Consider the following 10,166-nt stretch of genomic DNA (forward strand, 5'->3'; position numbering starts at 1 on the left):
TTTAGTTTTGTGTATTTCACTGTATATAAATTATATTTCAATATAATGTATTTAAAAAACAATTGAAGAAAGTCTTTACACCGAAGCTTGGAGAGAAACTTTCAGAATCTGAACCAGTACACAAGCCCAGGAATTAATGGATGCCAAGGCAGCAAGCTTTGTAAGTCATGAGGGCCTTGTGGGGCACTGTGAATCCACTTGAGCTGCTTTCCCTTCATTCACGGTGCAAATTCCTGTGAGAATTTCTAGTTGGCCAGGTTCAGTTCATGTGATTTCTTGTTGCCAGTGAGTGTTGGGTGTGGCATTGACAACCAAAGAAAAGCTAAGAAGTTTGGAATCAATCTGGTCATTGTTCTGGGTTTCTGAGAGCCTGCCATACCTGAGGCTGATGAGTAGGGACTGACCAGACTAAGAGGGACCATCTGGTACCCGATGCTGATTAAGCCTCAGGAGGCATGTCGTAATCTATCATGGCCACATGGCGAGGCCAGTAAGAGCCTTGAACCTAAAGGCTAAGGTGAGCTTCCCGTATGGTAAGCGTACACAAGAGAGGGTAGTACATTCCTTTTTAGGCCATGGAAGCTGTGCTCTATGACCCCTCCCAGACCTCGCCCAATGCATCTCTTCGTTTGTTTCCTTTTTGGTTATAACATATATGTAGCCATAAGAGTGGTATACTCTCTGGGAACTCTGTGTTGTTCCAGTGAAATAATGAGTCTGCAGGGGCAGTGAGAGCCAGCAGGGACAGGTGTCTGCCTGTTTGGCAGTCTGAAAGAAGTTATCCTTCTAACTTGTGAGCTCTGACCCAGCTCCAGGAGGCTAGGGTCAGAGACAGAGTGCTTTTTAGGTGGTAAAAACAAAGATGGAGAAGTGAAAAGACGTGAACTACTAGATCTATCTGTACACTTTGGGGGTTGGATTCATGCTGATCCTTATCACACAATTAGCAACAAAAGTGGGATTTGTCCACTTTGCCCCTTACTTAAGGTAAAAGCCAAGGAATTCTTATCAGAAGAAAGAGACAAAGCTGGGCAGGCAAAAACGACAGTTATGTCATCCACCTCAAACATGTAGAGAGTGGTTGATCTCATGGTCAAACAAAGACTAAGAAAGATTGTCCAACTGGTAGTGTCCAGGTAGTATTGGAGCTGACCTGTGTGTTAGTAGGAGAGCTACTGTACTGGAAAATTTCCATGTGCTTGTTAGAAAACAGCCAGCAGAATGTTTCTTTTGGATGAGAACGTTCAGCACCAGTGGCTGTATGATTCTCTGTGCATGAGATTTCTTTTCCCAAACTCTTAGTGACTGTTTGTGGTGCAACCTGCTACCAAACCTAGGCTACTCCTGGTTATTTTAATCCCAAAATGATATTGATGGACACAAGCTCCACCTCCTGGGACATAGCCTGATTCTGTGCTGGATTTAGGATATTCCAAGCTGCTTGTTAAACCCTGTTCACTTGTCCCTCTGCTGCCCTACTAAGGATTTTGTTTAATCCCAGTAATCCTAGAGAGATTGTGTTCCTCTCAAAAGAATATTTGAAAGTGAATTGATTGTAATAGCAAAGAATCTGAATGCTCATTTGTGTTCTACTTGATACAATGCAATTTGGGAAGGGAGCAGAAATCTAAAGGAAATTGGGAACAGTTCAGGTCACCCCTGCCCAGTGGTGGTGAGGAGGGAGGAAAGGACAAGCACATATATTGGGTGCTGTGAGTCCCAGGCTGCCTCTTGGGATATTAAACCCCCAATCACTCTTGGAAATAATTGTATTCATCCCATTTCATAGATGAGAACTTTGAGGCTCTTAGTCATTAAGTAGCTTTCCCAAGGTCACACTGGTAGGAAGTGGAACTCAAACCAAGGTTTTCCTACTTTATATCTTATACACTTTCTGCTACACCATCCTCATTTTGAAAAACAACCTATTTCTACTATGTCAGGAAAAAGAACGCTTTTTGACCAAGACACCTTAAAATAGAAGTGCTCGTTTAGGTATTCAAATGTATGACAAAGAAAGCAGCAGATGGCATTGTAAAGGGCATCAGCTCAGAGGGAAATTAGGTAAGATGTGGTTTGCTTCCCAGGAAATGAATGACAAAGCCAGAAGTGAGTTTTGAAATTAAACCCTGGAGCAATTTCTCAGAATTCTATAGTTGGTGAGTTTTCTGGCTTGTTCTTAGTGTTATCTGAACCCATGCTGGAAAAGAAATTAAAATTCAGGACGTCAGTCATCCACAAGAGAGGTTTAAATATGAAGGTGGTTTCCTAGGAAACCTATGTGTGTATAGAGTGTTAGGGGGCAGGGAGAGTTGCTGGCAGGGTTGCTGGCTCATGAATACTGAGACAACACTACAATCTTGATCCAGAGCCAACTGATCTCTTGCTGCAAGTAGGTGGGGATGGGAGGGACCCTTACATTCTTTTTTCACTTGGATCCCCAGTCACCAGTAGTATATATAGGTTGACTAGGAAGTGAACAAGTAAGAAGTGCAGTCTGTGGCCCAGGTCCAAGATTTCTGGGATAAGAAACTAAACCAACCCATGCAGGGATCAAACCCCAAGTGATAACATCCATGACATCCATGAAGGCCAAATATGCCTGGACTAAATGCAGTGTAGAGGCAGGACCCTCTGTCACTCCCATTATGATCATATGATTCTGTTTGTTCCTTTATTTACTGGTCTCCTTTTCCTGGCCTCTCTTTCCCACAAGGGCTAGGACCTTGTCAGTGTTCCATTCTTTGCAGGGCACTCACTATGTGCCAAGTGTAAGCACTACCCAGCAGCACTGGAATTTAGGAGATCTTAGTAAATAATTTGAATTGATGAATAGATGATCATTATTCATCCCTGGTGGAGGAAAAGTGCCACAGCCATGCTAGAATTACTTGTCACTGTGATTAGCATCATGGTGTTGAAAACTGAGGTTTCCTTCTAGTAGCATGAGCATTTGCCCATAGAGCGTAGATGTGTGGTCTGGACAGATGCTCCATTGATAAGGAAGTAGATATTGGAGGCTGGATTGGGACCTTGGCATGTGTTTGATTGTTCCCTGGTTAAACCATCTTCCCTCCCTAGGTATGGCCTGTATCCATGGTGTATTCTGCCTTAGCTCATCTCGACCTGACCTGACCCTGACTCCTCCTCCTCCTCCCATTGACTTTCCTGTTCCATCCTCACAGCTTCAGCTCCTGCAGGAATCTCCTGTTAATAATCCTTTACCTAGTCACATTTTAAAAACCAGTGGCTATTGATTCTGACTGTGATAACCCCATGTGTGGCATAGAAGAACTGTGCTCCAAGAGTTTTCAGTGGCTGATTTATCAGAAGTACATCACGAGGTCTTTCTTCCAAGGGACCACTGGGTGGACTCGAACTACCAATCTTGTTAGCAGCAAGTGCATTAACCATTTGTACCAACCAGGGACTCCTGTCTTGTTTTACTGTGGCCTTTAGTTAAATGGATTTGTTTAGAAGCTGGGAACAAAAACAAGATTATGATATCCTTATCTTGTGCAACATCAGGACACACAGTTTGTTAGGCTCAGTAGCTAATCAAAAAGTGAATGAGATGCTTTCTCCATGTTATGTGGGAGGTGGCCTCATGTAGGGGTCCTTGAGGCATGGCCTCAAATGATGCAGGTACAGACAGGTTCAGGTCACAGCCCCACCACTAGCTGCATACAAACTCTCAGGCAAGTTACCTGATCTTGCCATCTGTAAAGCTGGGAAATGAGAACCTCTCTTATAGAAATCTTGAGAAGATTAGGTGAAGTAATGCCTATAAATCCCTTAGCCCCAAGTAAGTACTTCATGAATGCTGGCCAAAATCATCATCCCTGCTCAGTTATAAAACTGTATTAATGATAAACATCAGCCAGCTGTTGGACCCCATTTTATGGATTATCCATCATTTCTTAAGACACTACACACACACACACACACACACACACATGCACACACACATATGCATGTGCACACACACATTTTTAATACAGTGTTTAACTGTATGACTTAAACAACCCATGCTGATATTTTCCAGGCAATAAAAGATTGGGGGAAGGGCATAGCCTATACTAATGTTCCCCTTCTTGTCAGAAAAGGTTTGTATAATTTATGTGTATTTCAGGGAAAATCAGACAGCAAAATATCTTGAGTGGTTCATTTCTAACCTCATGAATGTTTCTGAGCCCTATGTTTTTGAACTTCAAATAATATTATCAGCAAGATGGGGGAGGGCTTGAGGAAGAAAGGGAATTATGAAAGGGTTTTCCGTGTCATTCAAGCCCAAAGATTGAGTTACAGTCTGAGTGCATGACAAGAAGCTTCACAGATGTGCTGGGCCCAGGTGGCTCATTATGGAGCCAGGCTAGGGGGTGATGGGAAGTAAAAATAATGAAGTTACATTTGATGTGGATGAATGTCAGTGCTGGACCCTGCCAGCACTTCTGTCTGCTAATCTGCATTTGAATTTAAATACCACTGAAAGAAGGAACCTGGTGAAATATAAGTAATTTCAAAGAGGAATTTCTTACAACATGAAGAGCTGAAACCAATGCTATGGTTGTAATGAGTGGGCTCCAGCCTGCATCATGCACTAGATCACGTTTTCCTTCCCGTGACTGCCTCATCTACTTCCTGGGAAGAGGACACAGTTATGGGGAGTTCTGCACTGAATCTTGAGAGCAGGCAGGGAAAACATTTCAGCTGCACCTGTCCGGGGAGTCATGAAGGAGGACAGAGATGATGTGAGGGCCAGCCATGTTCAGGTGTATTTAACCAAAGAACTGGTCAAACACAAGACATGGGCCCAGCAATCATTTTCATAGCACATACAGAGGTTCTTCTACATTAGAATCATCCAGAGAATGTGTTAATGGACACATGGCTGGACTCCCTTTCAGAGTTTCTGATTAAATAGATGTAGGAAGCCTAAGAATTGGTATTTTTAACAAGTTGATGATGTTGGTCTAGTGACCATGCTGAGAACCACTGGCATGATAGTAACATACCAAAAAAAAAAAAAAAAAAAAAAAAAAAAAAAAAACAAAAAACTCCTAACTGCCATCAAGTTGGATCCAACTCTTAGCGACCCGTCCTTGGGTTTCCAAGGCGGTATCACTACAGAAGGAGATTGCCCAATCTTCCTTCTGAGGAGTGGCTGGTGGGCTTGAACCACTAGCCTTCTGGTTAGCAATCAAATGCCTTAGGCACTACACCACCAGAGCTCCTGATGGTAACATGAGCAACTTGAAATTTTGACTCAAGAATTATAATGGAAATAAGCATGTTGGATGGATTGGGCCCTGTGACTTGAATATGACAGCAGAAGCAGAACCATCCATTGGAAAGAATGTGGGCTAATCTAGGAGGGAAAGGTAGTCAGTTATCCATGTCCTGAAGGCTGGGGGCTCAGAGCTCAGGCTATGAGGGGAGAGGGGTATAGGGGCAAGAACCTAAACTAGTAGATAATGCAGGCAAGTCTTCCAAGGGAGGCTACACTCTTGCACAGGCAACATCTCTAGTGATTGGAAATGGTTGGAGGCTGGGGGGCCAGATCCCAGACAGCCAGTCTCCCAAATTTACAGACAAAGCAATGTCCAGCTCACTCTTCCCTCTGAAGATAAACCAAAACCAAAAAAAAAAAAAACACTGCTGTCGAGTCATATCCGACTCATGGGGACCCCTCCTTTCCGAGGTGGTATCACTACGGAAGTAGATTGCCCAATCTTCCTTCCGAGGAGTGGCTGGTAGTTTGAACCACCAGTCTTCTGGTTAGCATGTGATTAAAGGGCTTGTTACTCTGTACTTAATTCTTAAAAACCAGAAAGGAGGGGGCATTTGTGCGACAGTGACAAAAACGTTGGGGAAAAAAACAGACAACATCATTTTACAACTTGCCACAGCCAGGAAAGGGAACTCTGAGAAGCGTTCAACATAGACCCCTATGTTTTAAGGAAACAGAATTAATAAAAGTAAAGAAAAGCTAATTCTGACCCTACATCTCAGCATGTAGGGGAAGTTCTGGATATTCAGGAATGGATCCAACAATACATTAAAGGGGAGACATACACAGGACAAAGGGCTACCCTAACAACTCTGGATGAGCAACTGTAAAAACACAAGAGCACCAGGGGAGGTGGGAGCTGGAACATGGCCAGTGGCAAGAGAGCTTGGAGCCTTAGCAGACAGCTCAAGCCAGGCTAGTGGTGCCCACCAGACAGGCCCTGCTTTGAAGGGTTCAACAGTTTCTGTTGGTTTTTAAATTAACCTTTAAAGTAAGAAAAACTGGAAAAAATAAGCCCATTAATGCCAAAGAAATGGTCCTCAAATGCACTGCTACATTTTAATAAAGAGGTTGAGATTAAAAATGGGAAAGGTAGAAGAAAGCACACAGAAAGCATGAGAACTCAATAAATGATTAGAAGGTGACAGGACCCTAGAGAAGCAGTCTATGTTGAGGATGCCTAGGTTACAAGCGTATCATTATTTCTACTGGAGGACCTCAGGCAGGCCACTCAACCCCTCTGGACCTGTGTTTTCTACCCTGTAAAGTATGTGCTAAGGATAGTACCTACTTCATAGGATTGGCATGAGAATAATGAGTTAATAGAAATAAGTTGCTTAGGACAGCTCTTGGCCCACACTACATGCTAAATATATCATTTTTATGATCACTGTTATTATCATGATTTTTTTAGTGTCCAGACCCCTGTTCTAGGATGAAATCCAATTGTAGATGCTACAGAACTCTGCAGATGATAACTCAGAGCTTCTGCTGATTGGTTCTAAGAAGGCATGGCAAACGAGAGAAGAGCCAGAAGTCTGAGGGTGAGCTTCAATTTCCGAAATGAGTAAGTGAGCAGGTCCGAGAAATACAGCCTCAACTGCTGTCAGTCCCTGAACAACTAGAGGACAAACCGATGCTTTAAACAGATGGCTTGTGTGCATTAGGAAAGAAGGCTGCAAGGGGACTCAGAATGTGGAAGGGTTTTATGAGAACACTTTGTGCCTGTGTGACAGTGTTAATGGAGTAGTAAGTCAGGTCAGCAGATCATGCAGCAAATCTTCCTTAGCACTATGGTCAAGACAGGAAAAACAGGAGGGCTTGTGGCCCATCACTATAGACCTACAGCCAGACCCAAATCGCCTCACTCCCTCTCTGGGGAGGCCCTCTGGGAGGTCTGTGAGCAGCTTGTGTATGTAGTTTATCAACCTTGTTCCATGTACCTACGCTTCGCTCCATAGTAGGGGCTGTTGCAAGCTCTGGAAGCTTCACAGGAACTTGTGGCTGTTAAGTGGCAGGGCTCCTTTCAGACCTGGAGCACCTACTCTGCTCTCCCTCGCTTTAGTTCCCTACTTACTCCTTGTTGTTCCAAGCCTAGCAAGGGAGTGGAACATAGACTTCCAGTCCTCAATGCTTGGAAGAGTCTGAGTAGTATCATTACAAGACAGCAGACAAGAAAAGAAAATATGAGTGGAGGATTTTATATCTAGCCAAACTGTCCTTCAAGTATGAACTTTTTAGAAAAATGGTTTTAAATATTTAAGTCAGGATATTGTACACATGAGCCCTTCTTCCTCTTCTTCTTCTTTTTTTTCCTTCTCTGGCATTTTGACTGGATCTTTTCCTCTTTTTTTAATTTTTATTGTGATTTAGGTGAAAGTTTACAGAGCAAATTTATTTTCCATACAGCACTTCACACACACTGTCTCATGACTTTGACTGCAATTTCCCACAATGCAACATTATCTTCCCACCTTCTCCCCATAGTTCCCTCTTCCCTGTGTCCTTCCCTCCCATGCAGTCCTGCCCCCTGAGCTATCTCCTTGTTCATACATAGCCCTTCTCCCGTGATTGATCTCTCCAAGAAGTGTATCCACCTAATATAAATGTTCAGCTCATCTGCCTGTCTCTTGTTTGGCTAGAAGCCACAGGTATGGGTTCAATTCGAGACCTGAAGGGCAGCCAGGGGCCATTGTCTCAGGGGTTTCACCAGCCTCTATCAGACCAGCAAACCTGGTCCCTGGTCCCTGGTCCCTTTTTTTTTTTTTTTTTAATGATTTTGAATTTTGTTCCACATTGTTATCCCAGTCTATCCAGAATCTCCTACATAGATCCCCCTCCAAGTGGTTGACAGTGGTAGCTGGATACTATCTAGTTCCTCTGGTCTCATAGTCATATAGGCTGAGGATCACATGGTGTACCAGTCCCTTGGACTAATTGTTTCCATACATCTCTGACTTTCTTCATTCTTCTTTGCTCTGGATGAGGAGAGACCTATCGTTGCATCTAGATGGCTGCTTGCAAGCTTTTAAGATGCCAGTCGCTACTCACCAAAGTAGGATGCAGAGCAATGTTTTTGTGTACTATGTTATGCCAATTGAGCTTGATGTTGCCTGTGACCATGGTCCCAAGCCCGCAGATCCAACTACTTATTCCATTCAGGTAGCTGGCTGTGGCCAAGAAGTGACTACAACCTTGTCCCTTGTCAGCTCTACTATATACCTGGAAATTCTTACAGAACATACAAATATACTTGTACAGACATTGTCTGCTAACCTTATACATGGTCATGGGTACACTCCCCTCTGCATAGACATATCAGCCTGTCCACCCATCTATCCACCCATAGATCAATGTTTACCAGTATTGACAGCATAGTACTGTATGTGCAGAAGGGTTCATCTTTGTTGTCTGTACCACCCATGTACCTCTCTGTGTCTTCCTCTTCCTCAGTCCCACCATGTTGATCACTCACATTTGGTACATTACCCTTCCCTTCACCCGAATCAATACTTGTCTCTATCAGCTAGCAGTGTTCCCTCCCCCCCCCCTCGCACCCCTGGTAACCAACAAAGAAAATTTCCTTCCATATATAAACCTTCTCTTGACTTTAATAATAATGGACTAATACAATATTTGTCCTTCTGTGATTGACTTATTTCACTCAATGTAATGTCCTCCAAGTTCATCCAGGTTAAGAGGTGTTGTCAGATTCTACATTGTTCTTTAGGGTTGCTTAGAATTCTGTTGTTTGTATATACCATAGTTTGGTTATCCATTCTTCTGTTGATGGGCATCTAGGTTGTTTCCATCTTTTTGCTATTGTAAGTAGTGTTGTGATGAACATGAGTGTGGATATATCTTCTTGAGGAACCTACTAGAGTGGAGCTCTTCTTGAGGAACCTACTAGAGTGGAGGTTGGCAACTATTTTCTAGAAGGGCCAAAACCAAACCAAACCCATTGCCATCAAGTCAATTCTGACTCATAGATGCCCCCATTGGATTTCCAAGGTGGTAAATCTTTTCAGAAGTAGATTGCCTCATCTTTCTCCTGTGAAGCAACTGGTTGGTTTGAACTGCCAACCTTTCGGTTAACAGTCAAATGCCTTAAGCACTGCACCACCAGAACTCCTTTCTACAAGGGCAAATAGTGAATATCTTACTATCAGACCAAATGGTCTCTGTCATACTTACTAAACTCTGCCACTGTAGCACAAAAGCAGCCATAGATAATATGTAAACAAATGGGCATGCCTGTGTTCCAGTAAAACTTTATTCAGAAAAACAAGTGTCAAACCAGATTTGGTTCTCAGACTGTGTTCTACCTACCCCTGTACTATAAACCAAAAAACCAAACCAAACTCACTGCCATCAAGTCGATTCCGACTCATAGTGACCTCCTTTAGGTTTCTGAGGCAGTAAATCTTTATGGAACTAGATTGCCCAGTCTTCCTTCTGTGGAGTGGCTGGTGGGTTTGAACCACCAAACTTCTGGTTAACAGTCACATTCCTTAGGCGTACTATAGATGATGTGGAATCTTTGGCAAAGAGCTGATGGCAAGAATTTTATTGTATTTCATTGTAGGCCCAAGACTAAAGCAAAGGAGTTCTGGTGACACAATGCCTAAGGCATTTGCCAGCTAACCAGAAGCTTGGTGGTCCAAACCTACCAGCTACGCCGTGGAAGAAAAATAGGGCAATATGCTTGCACAAAGATTTACTGCCTCGGAAAACACCGCATAACGTGGATGAACTTGGAGGACATTATGCTGAGCAAAATAAGTCAGTCACAAAAGGACAAATATTGTATTAGTCCGTTATTGTAAAAGTTAAGGAAAGGTTTATATATTGGAGGACATTTTCTTTGTTGGTTACC

The 10,166-nt window shown here is 43.1% G+C and overlaps 1 protein-coding gene across 1 annotated transcript in view; it reads left to right on the plus strand.

The window, feature by feature from the left end:
- Positions 1-10,166, plus strand: part of ADAMTS17 (ADAM metallopeptidase with thrombospondin type 1 motif 17) — a 918,064-nt gene that overhangs the window by 793,854 nt on the left and 114,044 nt on the right. The window lies entirely within an intron of this gene.

This window comes from Orycteropus afer, unplaced genomic scaffold, assembly GCF_000298275.1.
Source record: "Orycteropus afer afer isolate SDZICR_OR568_19922 unplaced genomic scaffold, OryAfe1.0 scaffold00019, whole genome shotgun sequence".
Taxonomy (NCBI): domain Eukaryota; kingdom Metazoa; phylum Chordata; class Mammalia; order Tubulidentata; family Orycteropodidae; genus Orycteropus; species Orycteropus afer.